Genomic DNA, 20593 nt, shown 5'->3' with positions numbered 1-20593 from the left:
AGGGAAGCAGGAGTTTCAGCTCAAAAGGCCAGACTATGTCAATGGTCATTGCACAGTAGGTTGAAAGGGGGACAAAATTCACTCTGGAATGAGCAATGTTCAGAAGAATGTTGAAGTATTCAGGGAAAAAGACAAGAAACCATCAGGGAAGCTATGAAGGGATTGAACAGAGAAGAATTTTCAGGAAAACACTATACACAGTCAATGCAATTATGGCAGAGAAAAAAATATTTTAAAAGAGACAGTAGGCATTTAACTTAGTGTTTATGATGCCAGCTCAGATACTCTATCTCTGCATCAAATTTCCAAAGTTGGATTTCAGTGCCAGCTCCAGTTTCCAGCTCTCAGCTAATGCAGAACAGGGGAAGCAAGGTGATGCCAACCAAGAGGAAGGCCTAGATTCCATTCCTGACTCGTGGCTTCAGTTGTGCCCCACCTCTGCTTGGTATGAGTATTTAGGCAGTAAATAAGTGCATGGGAGCTCTCTAGCTTTCTCTCACTCCATCAACTTCTTTCTCTATCAAGCTCATAAATATTTTAAATAAGGGAGGAGATTCAAGAAAAAATAGAAAGTAGCTTTTGTTTTTTCTATAATTATTCTACTCATAAACATTTAAAGAACTGAAAAACATTCTAACAAATTAAAGTAAAAGCAATGGAATTATTTACCCAAGAACAGACCTTGAGAAATTCTGCAGTATAATGTGCAATTGTGACTGTAAAATGTAAAATACATAAATTAGAGCTGTCTGCATGTATACATTTCTGAAAAGTACATAATTTGATCCTATTGAAAAACTAAAATTTGTTTTTAAATTATATAATGAAAAAGGATAAAAAAGATGTTCCATCTTATGTCTCTATAGCATAAGATACACATCAACTTTCCCAGGTTCTATATGCATTTATGAACAAAGTTTCATAGGTGTAATCAGTAGAGTAGCTCCAATAAGTCTTAACCAGGGACGCAACTAAATTTAACAAGGCCACTCAATAGGAATTTTAGAAGATTTCCAAAATATGCATCAGAAGAAAAATAAATACTTTACTTGGTACATTTCATTTTAACTATACTAATGTCTACATTTCCAATTGTCAGATGTACTAAAAAAATCCCAGAAGTGGCAGAGTTAGTCTAACATGATGAGGAATAAAATAGTTTTTAAGATACAACTTGGCTAGAGAAAATGAGAATTCACAGATCCCAGATTAAAATAACCAAGATGGCCCAAGAAAAGGAAACTCAATGTCTTCATACACTAACATTTATTATCTCAGATTTATTTAACAAAAAGGTGATTATTCTAGGTATACCCCATTAGGTAGCCCAATTTTACCTGCTAAATCCAGTTATATATATATACATATATATATATATATATAGAGAGAGAGAGAGAGAGAGAATATATATATATATATATATATATATATATATAGCACCTCATGATAGATTACTAAGATCATATTGCTATATGTCATCTACCATGTCCATTGTACCTTATACCTAATGTTAACAAATCTGATGCATCTCAATAGATAAATGATGTGTCTTAACCAAGTGTGGCAAATGTGTTTTGTTCAAGGTTTTTCAAAAAGCTCCTCAGTCTTAGTTTGCCTTCACCTTGAAAAGATACTTCTTCTGAGGTATACATGGGCACCTCATTGACTTTGCCATCAAACAGAATTTTTGCAAAAAAAATTAACCACACCCACCACTTATCAGGACCACAAGCATGCATCACATAGATGACAAGCTCCCTGAATGAGATGACTTGACACACTTCTCAAGTACACACAACCCTAAAATCATCCTACTTGGGTTTTAGTGCAATGCATACCTCATTTACAAAATTAATTGTCACCTTTGCTACAAATCAATCCAGCTTCTTTGGGCCTCCCTCTGATGAAAGGGGCTAAAATCCATCAGAATAAACTCTAAGCACTGTCCTTGTGCTCTCAGTGACTTTTTCACTCTAGGCGCTCACAAACCTTCTAAATTCTCTAGATTACCTGTTATGCCCATTAGTTCTCAAAGATTATGATGCAAGTAATTTCCCCTCTTGGATCCTTGTTATTAACTGTGCTATATGGGAAATGAAGTTCCCACACACTTTGTGCTTAGGATTCTCCAAATCATGTTGTCTGCTAGGACTTTGGCCATGAATATAGGACAGTAAAACCTGAGCACAGTTTCTGAGGTCTCCTTAATAAAGGATGGACTGGGGCAGGCACTGTGGTGCACTGGTGTAATCTTCCACCTGCAGTGACGGCATCCCATATGTGCACTAGTTCTAGTCCCCACTGGTCCTCTTCCCATCCAGCTCTCTGCAATAGCCTGGGAATGCAGTAGAAGATGGTCCAAGTGCCTTGGTCCCTGCAAAAATGTGGGAGACCTGGAAGCTCCTGGCTCAGATTGGCCCAGCTCCAGCCATTGCAGTCATTAGGGCAGTAAACAAGCATATGGAAGACCTTCCTCTCTGTCTCTTTCTCTCACTGTCTGTAACTATATCTGTCAAATAAATAAGTAAATCTTTATATATATATATGATATGTATAATATATATATATGCATGTATGTGTGTATATATATGTATATATGTGTATATATATATATATATATATATATATATGACGGACCAAAATGTGGCATTCTCCATTTGGCAGAAGGAATGGGCTCCAATATCTAATGTCTATGTCAGTATGTCAGTATAATGCAGGAAGTAACCCATCTACCAAACAAGAAAAGCTATTCAAGTTCAGAGGACACCATTCTGCTGCCTGTTGACCTTATTACTGTTAGTCTGGATGCTTTCACCCATTGTAATCCAGAGACCCAATTTTCCCTTAGATATTAACATCAGCAAACATGGGAAAATATGCTAAGAAAAGCTTAAACTGAGAGTTATAACTATTTTAACAAAATTTCTCAGAATCCATCTAGTCCAAACCTTGGACAATTGGAAGCTGTTGTCCTTGGTCCACCCATAATCGAGATGCATTCTAAATCCTTTAACTGCAAGCAGAGTATCATAGACATTAATGGTCCAAACTGATCCAGTTCCCTGCTAATGTGTCTGGGAAAGCAGCACAGGATGACTCAAATATTGGGGCTCCTGCACCCAAGTGAGAGACATGGAAAAAGCTCCCAGCTCCTGACATCAGTCTGGTTTTGCCACAGTCATAGCAGCCATTTGAGGAGTGAACAAACCAGGAGGAAGATCAATCTCTCCCACTCTCTCTTTCTAGCACTGCCTTTCAAATGCATAAATAGATCTTTTAAAAAGTAGATCACATCAATATATTTGCCATTGCTCAGTCATGATGACTTTTACTACCTTAAGTTCTTTTTCAAAAGATTTATTTATTCAAAAGGCAGAAAGAGGAGCTGGTGGTTGTGGTGCAGTGGACAAAGCTGCTATCTGTTACATTGGCATCCTGTATGTGCACCAGTTCAAGTACCAGCTATTCCATTTCTGATCCAGCTCCCTGCTAATGGACTGAAAAAGCAGTGGAAGATGGCCCAAGTGCCTGGGCTGCTGCCACACACATCAGAGGAGAAGCTCCTGGCTTAAACCTGGCCACATTCTGGCTATTGAAGTCATCTCAAAAATGAATTAGGTGGTGGAAGATTTCTGTCTCTTCCTCTCTCTATAATGCTTTCAAATAAAATAATTAAATATTTTAATATGATAAAAAAAAAAAAAGGCAAAGAGACACAGAGACAAAGAAAGAGGGAAAGAGAAGCAGAGAGATCTCCCATCTGCATGTTCACTTTCCACATGACTACAACAACTGTGCAAGACCAGGTTCTCAAGTCCCCATTTAGGCTACAGTTCTCCAAATTAGATGACAGGAATGAAAGAATTTGAGCCATCATCCATTGCTTCCCAGGGATATTAACATGAAACTCATTTGGAAGTGGAGTACCCAACTCAGATTAGCACTGCAATATAGGATGTGGGCATCTGTTGTGATGGCTAACAAATTGGAAAACCTAGAGGAAATCAACAGATTCCTGGACATACACAATATACCAAAATTGAGTCATGAAGACACACAGAAAAGCTAAACAGATAAAAAACCAAGACAGAGATTGGATGAGTAATAAAGACCCTCCCAACAAAGAAAAGTTCAGGATCGTACAGCCTCACTATTGAATTCTACTGGACTTTTAAAGAAGAACTAATTCCAATTCTTCTCAAACTATGCAAAAACAATTCAAAGAGAGACAATCCTCTCAAATTCTTTCTATTAAGCCTGCATCATCTTAATTCTTAAACTAGAAAACGATACAATGGAGAAAGAGAACTATAGAAAAATATCCCTGATGGGGGCCGTGGTACACTGAGTTGATCCTCCACCTGCAGAGCCGGCAACCCATGTGGGTGTTGGTTCTGGTCCTGGTTGCTCCTCTTCCAGTCCAGCTCTCTGCTCTGGCCTGGGAGGGCAGTGGAGGATGGCCCAAGTGCCTGGGCCCCTGCACCCACATGGGAGACCAGAAAGAGGCATCTGGCTCCTGGCTTCAGATCAGCACAGCTCCAGCCATTGTGGCCATTTGGAGAGTGAACCAGCGAAGGGAGGACCTTTCTCCCTGTCTCTTTCTCTCTCACTGTCTGTAACTCTACCTGTCAAATAAAAAAATTAAAAAAAAGAAAGAAAAATATCCCTGATGAACATAGATGCAAAAATCCTCATAAAAAACATTACTAATTGAATCCAAATGACCACAATACCTGGAGCTGGGCTGATCTGAAGCAAGGAGCCAGGAGTTTCTCCAGGGTTTCCCATGTGGGTGCAGAGGCCAAAGTAGTTGAGCCACTTTCCACTGACTTCCCAGTCCATTTGCAGAGAACTGGATCATTAGAGGAGCAGCCAGAATACAAACTGATGCCCATGTGATATGCCACTGTGGGTGGGAGAGGCTCAATCTACTATAACCACAGCACCAGCCCCCCAAAAGCAATTACAGATTCAATACAATCCCAATCAAAATACCAACAACATCCTGGGATCTAGAGAAAATAATGCTAAAATTAATATGCAAATCCAAGAGACCCCAAATAGCTAAAGGAATCTTAACAAAAACAAAGTTGGAAGCCTCACAATACCAAACTTCAAGACCTATTACAAGACAGTTATAATCAAAACAGCCTGGTATTGGCACCAAAAAGTCGTGTAGATGAATGAAGCAGAATAGAATCCCCAGAAATCAATCCAAAAATCCATAACCAACTAATTTGTGACAAATGATCTAAAAGAAATCCCTGGACAAAGAACAACCTTCAAAAATGGTGCTGAGAAAATTTGACCTTCTCATGCAGAAAAATGAAACAAGATCTCTACCTTACAACTTATATAAAAATACAGTGTAAATGGATCAATGATCTAAATCTACGATGTGATACCATCAAATTCCTAGAGGGAAACTCTGCAAGATATTAGCATCAGCAAAGCCTTCTTGGAAAAAGCTCCCAGAAGCACAGAAGAAAAGTATAAATGGAATTACATCAAGCTAAGAACCTTCTGAACTGCAAAGTAAACATTCAACAAGATGAAGCAACTGACAGAATGGAAGAAAATATTTGCAAACTAGGCAACTGAAAAAAGGAATAATATCCAGAATCTAGAAAGAGCTCAAGACTCAACAACAAACAATCCAATCAAGAAATAGGCAAAGGATATAAATCAGCATTTTTCCAAGGATGGATTTCAGTTAGCAAGCAGATACATGAAAACATGCTCAGGAACAATAGCCACCAGAGGACTACAAATAAAAGCCACAATGACCTTTTGCCTCACCCAGTTAGAATGGCTCTCATACAGAAACCAAAAGTCAGGGGAGGGAGGTTTTGTGTAGCAGGTTAAGCTGCTGCCTGCAGTACTAGAATCCCATATGAATGCCATTTTGAGTTCTGGCTGCTCCACTTCTGATCCAGCTCCCTGCTAATGTGCTTGGGAAGGCAGCAGAAGATGGCCCAAGTGCCTGGGCCCCTGCACCCACTTGGGTGACCAGGGAGATGCTTCTAACTCTAGCTTCAGATTGGACCAGCACCACCTGTTGGGCCATATGGAGAATAAACTAGCAGATAAAATACTTATGTCTCTCTGCCTCTGCCTCTGCCTCTCTGTAACTCCACCTTTCAAATAAATAATTCTTTTGAAAAAGTTAACAAACAATAAAGGCTGGTGGAGAGGTAGAGAAAAAGGTACCCTAACCCACTGTTAGTGGGAATGAAGCTAGTACAGCCATTATGGAAGGCAGTATAAAAGTTCCTCAGAAATCTGAAAACAGATATACCATATGATCCTGCCATCCCACTCCTGGGAATTTATCCAAATGAAATGAAATCAAATATGCATGAGTTATCTGTACCCTCATGTTTATGAAAGCTCAATTCACAATAGCTAACATGGAATCAACCCAGATGTCCATCAACTGGTGACTGGAAAAAGAATATGAGCTATATATACAGTGTAAAATACTATTCAGCCATAATTGAGAATGAAAGCCTATCTTTTGCAACTAAATGGATGCAACTGGAAATAATTATGCTTCATGAAAGAAGCCAGTCCCCAAAAGACAAATATCATATATTTTCTCTGATTTGTGGTAATTGCATCTGAGTTAAATTGATATTTTGAGATTTGAGTATTGTTCATAGCCCTTTTCTGTACTCTTTGATAGAGTATAGAAAATATACTCATTGATATTTCTGCTATTACTTGCTGAATTTTTTATTTTGTAGAAGGTTAAAGCTTGTGATTCTAAAATAAACTCAAAGCCTGCAGTTGTAAAAAAAAAAAAAAAAGAAAATAAAACAAGGAGGGAGTTGGAAGTACGAGGCAAAGGAAGATAGAGTAGGACATATCATTTTGCTCTTAAATCTATATATATAAATTACATAAAATTTGTTCATTTAATATGAATTTTAAAATATAAACTTAACACTAGAAGAAAAAGACCTGATCAGTGTTTTCTGGATCACCACTAATAAAATTTAGTCTTCATTTATGTCTGACCATATTTGATTTTATATTTATTTATTTTATAAGAAAATTAACATCACCATTCCTAATAAGCCATTCTGAATCATCTATATCTATCAGTTTCTACTATGCTAATAATTTCTCATGAACTTATATCCATATCATCTTAAAAAGATGCAATGTGGGACCGGCACTTTGGCATAACAGGTAAAGCTGCTGCCTGCAGTGCTGGCAACCCATATGGGTGCCAGTTCAAGTCCCAGCTGCTCTACTTCTGATCCAGCTTTCTGCTATGGCCTGGGAAAGCAATAGAAGGTGGCCCAAGTCCTTGGGTTCCTGAATACATGTGGGAGACCCAGAAGAAGCTCCTGGCTCCTGGCTTTGGCCAATTGGGAGTAAACCAGCAGATGGAAGACCTCTCTATCTATTTCTGTCACTCTCCCTCTCTCTGCCTCTCCTCTATTAGTGCAACTCTGACTTTCAAATAAATTTTAAAAAATCTTTAAAATAAAAACCTGATTCATGTTATTATTTATGTGTTGGAGGCTTTTCAGATATTGATTACATGTTCCATTAAAATGCATTAAAATGCAAATCCTATAACAGGCAACTCCATGTTCACTAAACTGGTAAAATCCAGGGCATGTGTTGAAAAGAACACACTAGCAATAAATTTGAAAAAGTATTATAAGTGGCTGTCAAAGAGCTAAAAATCATACAATGACTCATTATGTCATTAATTTAGTAAATAATGCTGAGAAAATCAGAAGTATTTGTTAAAATTTCTGCTACAATGCACTAGATTTATAATTTTTGAATGCATCTTTCCTACGTGTAATGTAGCCCTGAGCTAGTTTAGAGTATCAGAAATTTAAAATGTGCTGGCACTGTAGCAGGGCAGGTTAACGCCCTGGCCTGAAGCACCTTCATCCCATATGGGCACCGGTTCAATACCCAGCTGCTCCACTTCTGATCCTGCCCTCAGCTATGGCCTGGGAAAGCAGTAGAAGATGGCCCAAGTCCTTCGGCCCCTGCATACATCTGAGAGACCTGGAAGAAGCTCCTGGCTCCTGGCTTTGGATTGGCACAGCTCCAGCAGTTGCGACCAATTAGGGAGTTAACGTCAGATGGAAGACCAATCTCTCCTCTCTCTGTGTAACTCTGACTTTCAAATAAATAAATATTTAAAAAGTAAGAAATTTAAAATGTGAAAGGTTTTTGAAAAATTTATTAATTTATTGTGAGACAGAGGAAGAGAAAGAGATGTCTTCTATCCACTGGTTCACCCCTTAAGTAGCCACAATAGCTGGAGCTGGGCCAATCTGAAGCCAGGTGCCAGAAGCCAGGAGTCAGCAGCTTCCTCCAGGTCTCCCATGTGGGTGCAGGGGCCCAAGCATTCAGGCCATATTCCAATGGTTTCCTAGGCCATTCGCAAAGAGCTGGATTGGAAGTGCAGAAGCAGGGACTCAAACTGGTGCCCACATGGGATGCTGGTGCTGGTGCTGCAGGTGGAGGCTTAATCTGCTGTGCCACAGAGTGGGCCAGTGAAAGATTTTAGGAAGACATCTTTCATATAGATTAGGCTGCAATATTGTAAGGTTTAGCTTTTATTTCCCACACATCAGTATTCTTCTTTTAGCAACTATTAATATTGAATATCATATATATATTTACATAAATATAGGTACCTGCGGATTTTGTCATTCTTTCTAATTCTCTTTTTAATATCTGCTTATAGGCCATCTTATGGATTATTGTATCAATGTTACCTTTACACAACCATTAGGCATTTACACTGTAGAATGCATTAATGTGTACAGGTATTTTTGTTTGTGTGTACATGAAAAAACATGACTCTAACTGAAGAAAGTGCTTTTAAGCAGGTCAAATGATATATGTCTGTCACATCAGGAGAAAGGCTTCTGGAAAAATCAAGGCTATCAAGACCTTGATCTTGTAGTTTCAACCTCCACAACACTCAGAAGTAAAATTCCATGATTTAAATCACATTATCTGTGGTATTTTCTTAGCAAATTAATACATCCTCATTTCTGCCAGCATTTTCTACAGTCATCTAGAAGGTCCTCATGATTAGCAGAAAATATAGAAACTAAAAACTATGTCTTTAGATTACCAAGTATGTACTAACGTAAACAAACATATCCCAGAAGCAACCTACCACCATTCCCCAGGACCCAGAAAAAAACAAGAATGAGTCAAGTTGCAGGACAGTAGAAAAACATGAATAATGAAAGATCAGAGCAGAAATAAATAAGGAAGGGGCTGGTGCTGTGGTGCAATGGGTTGAAGCCTTGACCTGCTGTGCATGTATCCCATATGGTGCTGCTAGGAGACCAGGTGCTCCACTACCAATCCAGCTCCCTACTAATGCACCTAGGAAATTGGTGGAAGATGGCCCATGTTCTTGGGTGCTGGCACCCACATGAGAGACTTGGAAGAAGCGTCTGGCCTTTCAAATAAATAAATAAATCTTAAAAAAAAAAAATAGAAGCAGTGTTAGCACTGTTGTAAAAACAGACACATAGTTCAATGGAAAATAGGTAGCCAAAATAAACTGACTTTTCTACAGGCAACTCACATTTAACAAAGGAAATAAAACAAACAGGAGAAAGAAGATTCCTTTTAGCAAATGGTCTAGAGGAAAGTGATTATCTATATGTAGAAGCCTGAAAATATACCCCAACACCTCATACACTATGTAAAAGCAACTCAAGGTGAATTAAAAGTCTAAATATAAAACCAAAACTAACTAAACCTAGGAGAAACTATAAAACATTAGCATAGACAACAGTTTTGGGTAAGATTCCAAAAGCACAAGTAACAAAAATAAAAACATACAAATTTGAGTATATCAAATTAAGATACATCTTCACAACAAAGTAATCATCAGAGTGAAGAAACAACTAACAGAATGGCAGAAAACATTGAAAACTCTGAATATGACAAAAGATTGATAGGCAGAACTTACATATACAGAACTGTAAAAACCCCAACAAGAAGCAAAATGTACAGTTAAGAAATGGGCATGATCAGAATAGATGTTTCTCAGAAGAAGAAATCTAAATGGTCAAGACATATATGAACATGCCCAATGTCACTAGCCATTAGGGAAACGTAAATCAAAACCAATAAAAGACTCCATCTGTGGGAGAAGACAATGCTTGGGTTTTCATTTGTGCAACAAGTGGGTTTAGAGGACCCTGTTCACCACTAGAGGGCAGAGTCTACATGGAAGTAAGGAAACCTTAATGTTTTCCTAATGGGCTTGTTAAATTCTTGACCAGTGCCTATTACCTTTGCCACAAACTTTCCAGTCTCACTACTTTCCTTCTTTCTTCCTCTCTCTGTGGTTTGCAAAAACAGTATACCTTCTAAATACTGAGGATACTTTTGTTCTATTTTGCTTTATTCCTTCTGTCTCATGGTGTTCCTCTAAAAAATCACAACCCTCAAAGTATTCATTCATTTATGCAGCCTGCAGTTTTCATGGGCTACTACATGGCAAAGTACTAGGTTAAAGGAAAGGTATAGGCCAGGAACTGAGCAAAGTTCACAACGATGAAGCCACTGGGGGAATGAACCCCATGGAAGGCCTCTCTCTCTGCCTCTCCTTCTCTCTCTGTGTAACTCTGATTTTCATATAAATAAATCCTTAAAAATAAATAAATAAAGTAGTAACCTGGTGGCAACATCTTTCTATCAGAACAGTTTGTCAAGAAAAGTCAGCCACAGTTTTCAAGGGCACACCTTCTACTCCATTATGTGGGCATCTCTGTGGGGAGAGAGGGGCATTTTTTTCTTCCCCTCTTCTTTCTTACCCCTCTCACAGTTATAACTTCTATAGATGCTTCCACAGATCAGTCTCTATGAAAATGTAGAACTAATATTCTCCCATGCCAAAAATGTCATGGGTTTAAACACAGAACCCAAAATAAGACAAGTAACTGGCCTTCTTAATTACACAGTGTGGAATATATGATTCTCAGTGGATCACTGGGGAACTGAAAAGACCTGGGCAGAGGAAAACTGTTACTAATCTGTATTCATGATGCTGTAATTCTCCACTTTATGCAAACTCAGATTAAAAGAGCTCCAGTTAATAGGCAGCACTGTTGCATAGTGGGTAAAGCTACTGCCTGCAGTGTCAGCATCCCATATGGGTACTGGTTGGGGTCCTGGCTGCTCCACTTCCCATCGAGCTCTCTGCTGTGGCCTGGGAAGATAGCCCAAATCCCTCATCTCCTGCACCCACCTAAAGGACCTGGACAAAGCTCCTGGCTCCTGGTTTTGGATCAGAACAGCTCCAGCCATCTATCTCTGCTTCTGCCATTCTGTAACTCTACCTTTCAAATAAATAATTATTTTTAAAAATAGCTCCAACCCAGAAGAAGTTCCTATCTCCTGGTTTCAGATCAGCACAGCACCGGCTGTTACTGCCAATTGGGAAGTGAACCACTGGATGAAAGACGTCTCTCTCTCTGCTTCTCCTCTCTCTGTGTAACTCTTTCAAATAAATAAATAATTCTTTAAAAAACATAGCTCCAGTTATTGACAACACAGTAGACTGGCATTAATTTTAGTTCACTTGTCATTTTGAAGGACTTGTACTTGTGAAAATTTACCAGAGCCTAACCTGCTGAAAAACAAGGAAGTTTCAAGAAAAGTCAGTTTCTGGGAAACTGCAACTTAGCAGATAACAGGGAATACCAGTTTGGAAACCCCCCTTGTGCAATGGTTAAGATAAGTAAAACTGATGTGCACTAAGATAACAAACTGCTGTATGCTAAGATAAACAAAAACCCCCTTCCCCTTTGTATTCACTTGCTTAAGATAATTTTGTGGTTTTTGCCTTTAAATACTGCCTGTAACCCTCATCTGGCACCTCACTCTCTCAGGAGGGAGGGGTCCGTTTTGCGCAAAATATAAATAAACCACCTCTTGTGCTTGCATTGCTCCTGGGAGAGCCTGGCCACCACTCCCGTCTGAATATTTGAGTTTTCTGTTTTGTAGGAGTTTGTTTTTTGTGTGTCTGTGTTTTTATTTTCCCTTCCCTGGCTTTTTCCTTTTGAGACTATGGGACAGAGATTAACCATCCCCTTGAGTTTGACTCTAGGACGTTGGAAGGAGGTGCAGGAACGGGCTCATAATTTGTCCGTGGAAGTGAGGAGGCGAAAGTGGGTGACACTGTGTTCCTCGGAGTGGCCTACTTTCAATGTAGGATGGCCTTCTAACGGATCTTTTTCCCATAGTCTCATCCTGCAGGTGAAAGACCGAATCCGCAAATCTGGTCAAGAAGGGCACCCGGATCAGGTCCCCTACGTTACAGTATGGGAGGACCTGATATCGGAGCCACCCTCTTGGGTTTCACCCTTCTTGCAGGACAAAGAAGGACATAAATCGCCGCCCCCTCCTTTGGTTGTCCCGATGACTCCCGTCCCCGCCCCAACTGCGCCAGCGCTGCCCCCGACCTTTCCTGCCATCTCTACCTTGTATCCCTTACAGGAGCTGAGAGAACAGAAGCCTTGGAGCCCCCCTGTGCTGCCGGACAGCCAGGGGGACCTCTTGATGCTGGACCCTCCTCCTCCCTATGGACATCAAGCGGCGAAGCACCCGCCGCCAAACTCTACCATGGAGTCTGAGGAGGGAACAACTCCCACTCCCGCTGACCCATTCTCATCACCCCCAAGCAGCCAATTGCGGTTGCATAGGGAAAGAGGGGAGGGGGGTGGTGGGGAATGGTCTTCCCAGGCTTTTCCCCTGAGGATGGTAGCTGGACAGATACAATATTGGCCGTTTTCCGCCTCTGACCTGTATAACTGGAAAACACATAACCCGTCTTTTTCACAGGATCCACAAGCCCTGACTGTACTCATAGAGTCTATTTTACTAACACATCAGCCTACCTGGGATGATTGCCAGCAGCTCTTGCAGACTTTACTAACCACTGAAGAAAGGCAGAGGGTTTATTTGGAAGCCCGTAAAAACGTGCCGGGAAACGACGGGCGACCCACGCAGCTTCCAAATGAGATAGATGAGGCTTTCCCCTTGACTAGGCCCGACTGGGACTTTAACACCGTGGCAGGAAGGGAAAGACTCAGACTCTATTGCCAGACTCTCCTGACCGGCTTGAGGGGAGTGGGGAGGCGCCCCACAAATCTGGCAAAGGTTAGGGCCATTGTGCAGGGAAGTGAGGAAACCCCAGCAGGATTTTTAGAAAGACTGATGGAAGGATACAGGATGTACACCCCCTTCGACCCTCTGGCCCCGGACCGACAGGCCGAGGTCATTATGTCCTTTATTGGACAGTCGGCCCCTGACATCTGGGTGCACCTTCAGAGGCTGGAGGGGCTTCAGGGGTATACATTGCCTGATTTAGTAAAGGAAATGCCCGAGGAAAGGGAAGACAGGCTAAGGCGGGAGCAGGATCGAAAGAAAAAAATGGAGGGAAAAGCGTAGAGGAAAGGAACTGACTAGGATCCTGGCCACCGTAGTTTCCAAAGCAGAGCAAGGGAGGACCAGGTCAGGAAGGGACCCGGGAGACCGGCGAAGGCCCCGTCTTGACTGAGAACAATGCGCGCTGGGCAAAAGAGTGCCCGAAGAAATAAGCTCGTCCAAGATCCGTTCCTGTACTATCTCTGGAGAATGAAGACTAGTAAGGGGATCCGGTGGTGCACGACTGCCATCAAGTCCTTTCCAAAATCCACAGGACTCGAGCCGACCTGACCGACATTCCCCTGCCAAATGCGGACCATACCTGGTATACCGACGGGAACAGCTTCCTGCAAGACGGCGAGAGAAGAGCCGGGGCAGCGGTGGTGGACGGCCGAACAAGGTCAGTAGTCTGAGCTTCTGCTCTGCCCCCTGGAACCTCCGCTCAGCGGGCAGAGCTGATCGCTCTGACCCAAGCACTCCGTGCAGCCAAGGGAAAGCGGGTGAACATCTACATGGACAGCAGGTCCGCTTTTGCCACTGCCCATGTCCATGGGAAAATCTATAGGCAAAGGGGGCTCCTGACCTCCATGGAAAAGGACATTAAAAACAAACAAAAAAATTTAAACCTCCTAGAGGCCCTGCACCTGCCGCGAGAACTTAGTATCATCCACTGCTTGGGCATCAGAAAGGAGGGGGTCCCGTGGAGGAGGGCAATCGGCTCGCAGACAAAGTGGCTAAAGAGGCAGCCTTAACTAGCCAACTGTTGGCTGTAAAGGACTCTCCTAATGCAAGATGGACAAGGGTATTTTATAATTGGACTGGACTCTCTCCTCCGACAAATCATCGAGGCCTGTGTGCCCTGCGCTAAAGTGAACCCCAAACACCTCAAGCTCCCAGAGGGGGCCAGAATCAGAGGGACGCGACCAGGCATAAATTGGGAGATAGATTTTACTGAGGTCCGCCCTGGCAGGTATGGAGTTAAATATCTTTTCATATTTGTAGAACTTTCTCAGGGTGGACAGAAGCCTTCCCGACTAAGAAGGAAACGGCGCAAGTAGTAGTCAAGAAAATTCTGGAATAAATATTCCCCTGATTTGGACTACCAAAGGTACTGGGGTCGGATAATGGGCCGGCTTTTGTCTCCCAGGTAAGTCAGATGGTGGCACAGGTGTTGGAAATAGAGTGGAAGTTGCATTGTGCTTATAGACCACAGAGCTCAGGTCAGGTAAAAAAAATAAATAAAACTCTTAAGAAAACTTTAACAAAACTGGTCATGGAGACTGGCACTAGGGACTGGGTCAAATTGTTGCCTATGGCGCTGTTCCGGGTTCGAAACACCCCCTCAGCCTTTGGCTTGATGCCCTATGAGATCCTATATGGGGGACCCCCACCCATTGGGGATCTGTTGGGTCCCAGCATTGATTCCTATGCTACCATCCCCTGGCTAAAGTTCATTACAGAGGGAATGCAGATTTGAATGTCAATACCATGAATATCCTTACCAGCACCCACAAGTTACTTAATCTCTCTGCCCCAGGCATTGCAGGAAAATGCTGGCTCTGCTTACTCCAGGGACCTCCCCTCCCTCTTGCTATTTTCCTGCTGCTTAATGATACCCTTGGGTTTAATAGCTCCGTTAATTGCCCTCCCATACAGCCTTTTTCTGTCCTTCCTGTTCCAATGGAAAATATTACTTGCCTTTATAAGCCTCCTAAAAATAATTCCTTTGACATTGATATAGGCCTTGCTTCTTTCTGCGAATATAACAATAAAATACCCTCTTTATGCCCCTAATTCTACTGTATTTGTATGTAAAAATAATATGGCCTATGCCATTTTACCAGCAAACTGGACTGGTAGCTGTGCGTATGCTATGCTTCTGCCCAGTGTAGACATTATTAGTGGAGATACTCCTGTCCCGATTCATTCCTTCGATTATAATGCAGGAAGACAAAAACGAGCTGTACAATTCATTCCTATATTGGCTACATTGGGAATTTCCACAACTATGGTTACAGGATCCGCAGGACTAGAAGTTGCGGTCCAAAAATATAGAGATTTGTCCCAACAACTTATTAATGATGTACAATCCCTATCCTCCAACCTTCAGGACCTCCAAGATCAAATCGATTCCCTAGCGGAAGTGGTCTTACAAAAACTGTAGGGGCTTAGACTCGCTTGCCACCGAACAAGGAGGTATTTGTTTGGCTTAGTAGGAGAAGTGCTGTTTTTATGCTAACAAGTCCGGCATTGTTCCCTATAAAATAAAGACTCTCCAAGAAGATCTGGAGCCTCGCCAACCTGGAGCATCGCCTACGTGCCATTGCTGAAAACCCCCTGTGGACAGGATTCAATGGACTGATTCCTTACTTGCTACCACTTCTAGACCCCATTGCTGGTTTGCTTGTTACACTATCTGTGGGTCCTTGTATTTTTAATAAACTGATGCAGTTTGTTCGTGAACGCCTTTGAACCGTTCAGGCTCTGAGCACTAAAAACCGCAGAATCTAGCCTGTAAATTTTAGGATTAAAATTTGCACAAAAACAAAAAGTGGGGAATGAAAGACTTGTACTTGTGAAAATTTACCAGAGCCTAACCTGCTTAAAAACAAGAAAGTTTCAAGAAAGGTCAGTCAGGAAGTTTCAAGAAAGGTCAGTTAGGAAGTTCCAAGAAAGGTCAGTTTCTGGGAAACTGCAACTTAGCAGATAACAGGGAATACCAGTTTGGAAACCCCCCTTGTGCAATGGTTAAGATAAGTAAAACTGATGTGTACTAAGATAACAAACTGCTGTATGCTAAGATAAACAAAAAACCCCTTCCCCTTTGTATTCATTTGCTTAAGATAATTTTGTGGTTTTTGCCTTTAAATACTGCCTGTAACCCTCATCTGGCACCTCACTCTCTAAGGAGGGAGGGGTCCGTTTTGTGCAAAATGTAAATAAACCACCTCTTGTGCTTGCATTGTCAGTGTCCTGAGTCTGAATTTCTGGGTCCCCAGGGTGCTACCCAGGACCCCCCCAGCATTTGGTCCTTCAATTTTACAAAGGGATCAGTGCCAGGTAAAACAGTTGACAGCCTTGCTAACAGGGGGAAGAAAAGCTGAGGACAGAAAATGAAAAGCAGCCAAAGAAATCATCAGCCACAATTCCATGGCCTTGTAGAAGAAATATGGCCACAATCTGAGACAAAGAAAGAAAAGTGGAGCCCATCCAACACAAACCTTGAAAAGTGGATGTTCACAATTAACGAGTGAAACAGCTGCCAACTGAAATCTTGTCTAGGGAAGGAAGATGTCCTAAGTTCTGCTTCTGTAAACTCCAGTCATAAATCTGTCCTGATAAATCTGTCCCTGGCATCTCTTTTACAAACATACTGGACCCACCGACCACTGGAAACGTGCTCCTAAGTCATGTAGGCTGCATTTAAACCCACCAGTACTGTAACAGCTGAGGTATGATGCTGATGATCCTATACATATTGTAAAAGCTGAATTTAGGCTCAATTCTCAGGAAATCATTGCAGCTGAGCCCAGGGCCATTAATATAAACTCCTGGGATCCTCCACACTCTCTGTGCCTGTTTGAAAGAAGGGAGTTTTCCCACTCCAGGTTTCTGCAACAGCCTCAAATTCCAGATTGGAAAATCGGATAAATACAGAAATGGGATCAATCCCCAAAGCTACTGCACACGCTTTCCCTCTGGGAAAAAGCTGAACACGCAGGGCCACACCCGGCAGGTGTGTCAGCGGGGACCCCACCAGGAAGATGAGCTGCAGGATGAGAGCAGTGGGGCAGATCCTAGTCAGATCCTCCTTCCCACCCGTCTGCTGCCCCAGGCTCCCTGCTGAAGGCCATGCAGCCCCACCCCGCAGGAACCAGCCCAGGAAACAGCAGGAGGCCTGGCCAGACTGCATTCTGAGACCACCTGCAGTGGGAACGCGGCTTATTTAACTGGAGAGCGGGAGTCTCCCCGCCTTCCTTCCCTGTGCTCTCTGCTGCCTTGCGTGTGCAGGTTCCCAGACCGCTGCCCTCTCTCTCCTGTAACCACTAATAAAGCACATTAGGGACAGTCCAGGCGCTGGGAGCCTGGGAAGCGGAGGTGGGAGACAGAACAGCCCGGGTCCCAGCCCTGACCTCGGGGAAAGCTGCCATGATCGCTGAGAAGTAAGTGAGCCTCACTGGGGGCCTCCAGCCGCCCTGGCACCCACCCTTCTCCCACACGCGTCCCCGCCCCTTCCTGTACCCCAAACCTGCTGCAAGAAGTCCCGGGAGCAGGTACCCTTTCTTCCGGACACACGGGGAGCGAAGCGGGGCGTGCGGGGCAGAGTCCCTGGCACGCGGGATCCACAGGCAAACGATGAAGAGGGAAGCAGCAGGAAGCAGCTCGAGGTCAGCGCTCGGAAACCGCCTGGGATCGCACGTGCAGAGCAGGAGATGCAGTAAATCCGGGAGAAGGAGCAGCACAGCCCTCAAGGCCGACCCCGAACAGGAAATGAACTCCCTCTGGTCCAACTCAGAGCCCCTGGGCGGGCACTAGCAGGCGCATGCGCACAGGCACTCGGAACGCAGATTACGTCAGAGCTCCTGGGGCCTCTGGGAAATGGAGTCCAGGCCGCAGCATCCCAGAGACACCAGCTGGCCCTCCCCAAGGGCTGTAGACTGGGTGGGTGCCCACCACCATAGGGCGTTGGCTATTGTTAAGTCCCTCCTTCCTGTCCTTCTCACCCCAAAATCTCAAGGATCAGTTGCTGTTCTTCCTTTCCTGAATCAGAATTTACAGAGTGACACCCACTGCGGCCACTGACCCCAAATCCTGGCTCCCTCATTACCTCTATCTCTTCCAGAAAAATATTTACTGCCTTGTTCCTGGAATCTTCTCGCAAATCATAGATGACTATGAATACAATGTAACTTTTAACAGAGGTGTAGAAGGCATGATTTAACATCCTGTTTGGAGAATACAGCTTTTATTTGTGTTTTATTGATGTTTACAGTTCTTTTGTTTAATATTTATTTATTTATTTGGACATCAGAGTTACACAGAGAGAGAAGGAGAGGTAGAGAGTGAGGTCATCCATCCACTGGTTCACTCCCCAATTGGCAGCAGAGCCACAGTGCTGACCCCTTATAGTTCTTTTCAAATCACTTTACAGTCTTTTAATTCACCAAGTACAGAGACAAAAAAGGAATGGGACACAGAGCTAACATAGTTGAGTATTCAGGGAGATAGGTTAAGGGGCTAAATGACTTACATCATATCATTTATACCTTATTTAATTCTGGGGACAGTATTATATGGAGTTTACATAGCAAAAACTGGTGCAAAGTGTTCAGAATTTGCCCATAGCAATATCATTAAAAAGTCTAAGCTAAAAACCAATCAAGGGGCTAGTGCTGTGGCATAATAGGTAAAGCTACTGCCTGCAGTGCTGGCACTGCATGTAGGGTGCCAATTTGAGTCCTGGGTGCTCTACTTCTGATCCAGCTCTCTGCTATGGCCTGGGAAAGTGGTGGAAGATGCCCAAGTCCTTGGACCCTTGCACTTGTGTGGGAGGCCTGGAAGAAGCTCCTGGCTCCTGGCTCCTGGCTTCAGATGGGTACAGCTCCAGCCCTTCCAGCCAAATTGGGGGTGAACCAAAACATGGAAGATCTCTATCTGTCTCTCTTTCTCTCTCTGTATCTCTCTTTCTCTCTGCCTCTCCTACTCTGTGTAACTCTGACTTTCAAATAAATAAATCTTTTATAAAAAGCAAATCAAAATATAATACTGGTTTAAGAAATTGTTCTTTTGTCTTGTGGCTCAGTTTCTAAAATCTCAGATTTCTCATAGGGGAAAAAAATGTGAGAGTGACAAAGAGTACCCACAACAATAATTTATACTATAGAGACACGTAGGATTACAACTTGTCTAGAAAAGAATGGGGATTCAAAGTTGCTATTATTTCATGGTTATTTTTTCTTATTTTTAATATCAAGATGTGGCATATAAATATTATGCATTCCTAGGCATTTGTGTGTTGTTTGGTGTGTTTTATTTTTTAAGCAGAAATGCAGGTGGATAATTGGGTAACATGGACTTCTTTTTCTGATTACTTCTCTCATTAGAGTTCATGGGATTAGAGTTGGTGCTGGATTAGGAATGCATAAATCTTTATCCACTGACTTCACACAAGCATTTACTATGTCAGACAATAATCTTTGGATAGATTGCTCTTTCTTGTCAGACTGCAAACTTCATGGGGGCAAGGAACGTATTTACTTTGACACTAAAACTCAGCATGTTGACAGAGTCAGTCTTTTAGTTGAATGAATAAATGAGGATATACAAAGTAAATAAATAATATTTCTACCCTCCAAGAACTGCCTAATAGAGGAGACAAGGAAATAGAAATTTATTTCATGACTGTCACTATTAGGTGAATATATAATTTGTTGTTCTGACACAAGTTTGTTCATAAAAAGGGCATATTAATAATTACACAGAGTTGAAGTGTCTGAACAGGAACCAGCTAGGGCCAAGCAGGTTAAATGTTCACCCTTGCTATGTAAGGCATTCCGCGTCAAGAAAAGAGGAAGGAGGAAGAGGGTAGGGAGTGTGGGTGGGAGGGTGGTTACAGTGGGAAGAATCACCATGTTCCTAAAGTTGTAATTATGAAATGTATGCAGTTTATATTCCTTAAATCAAAGGTTTTGGGGAAAAATAGAATTTTTTGTAGATGTTATAGCTTTTACCAAGATACTAAGAGAAATGTGTGAAATTCTATTTTTTTAATATTTATTTTATTTAGGCCGACACCGGGGCTAAATAGACTAATCCTCCGCCTTGCGGCGCTGGCACACCGAGTTCTAGTCCTGGTCAGGGCACCGGATTCTGTCCCAGTTGCCCCTCTTCCAGGCCAGCTCTCTGCTGTGGCCCGGGAGTGCAGTGGAGGATGGCCCAAGTGCTTGGGCCCTGCACCCCATGGGAGACCAGGAGAAGCACCTGGCTCCTGCCTTCGGATCAGTGTGAAGGACCCAAAGCTGGCGGGGTCCTGGGTAGCACCCTGGGGACCCAGAAAATCAGACTCCGGACACCAGCGATGCAAACAGCAAGAGGCGGTTTATTTACATTTTGTGCAAAATGGACCCCTCCCTCCTGAGAGAGTGAGGTCTGA

The 20593-nt window shown here is 42.6% G+C and overlaps 1 long non-coding RNA gene across 3 annotated transcripts in view; it reads right to left on the bottom strand.

The window, feature by feature from the left end:
* LOC133776954 (uncharacterized) overlaps positions 1-17955 on the bottom strand; it is an 83845-nt gene extending 65890 nt beyond the window's left edge. For all 3 annotated transcript variants that reach the window (XR_009868460.1, XR_009868462.1, XR_009868461.1), the window contains exon 1: positions 17690-17955. This is a non-coding gene — a long non-coding RNA (uncharacterized LOC133776954). The remainder of the gene's footprint in view (positions 1-17689) is intronic.
* Between the last annotated feature and the right edge of the window lie 2638 nt (positions 17956-20593).

Source organism: Lepus europaeus, chromosome 18 (assembly GCF_033115175.1).
Source record: "Lepus europaeus isolate LE1 chromosome 18, mLepTim1.pri, whole genome shotgun sequence".
Taxonomy (NCBI): domain Eukaryota; kingdom Metazoa; phylum Chordata; class Mammalia; order Lagomorpha; family Leporidae; genus Lepus; species Lepus europaeus.
Note: the sequence above shows the minus strand (reverse complement) of the source record. Positions and strands in the feature narration are given on the sequence as shown.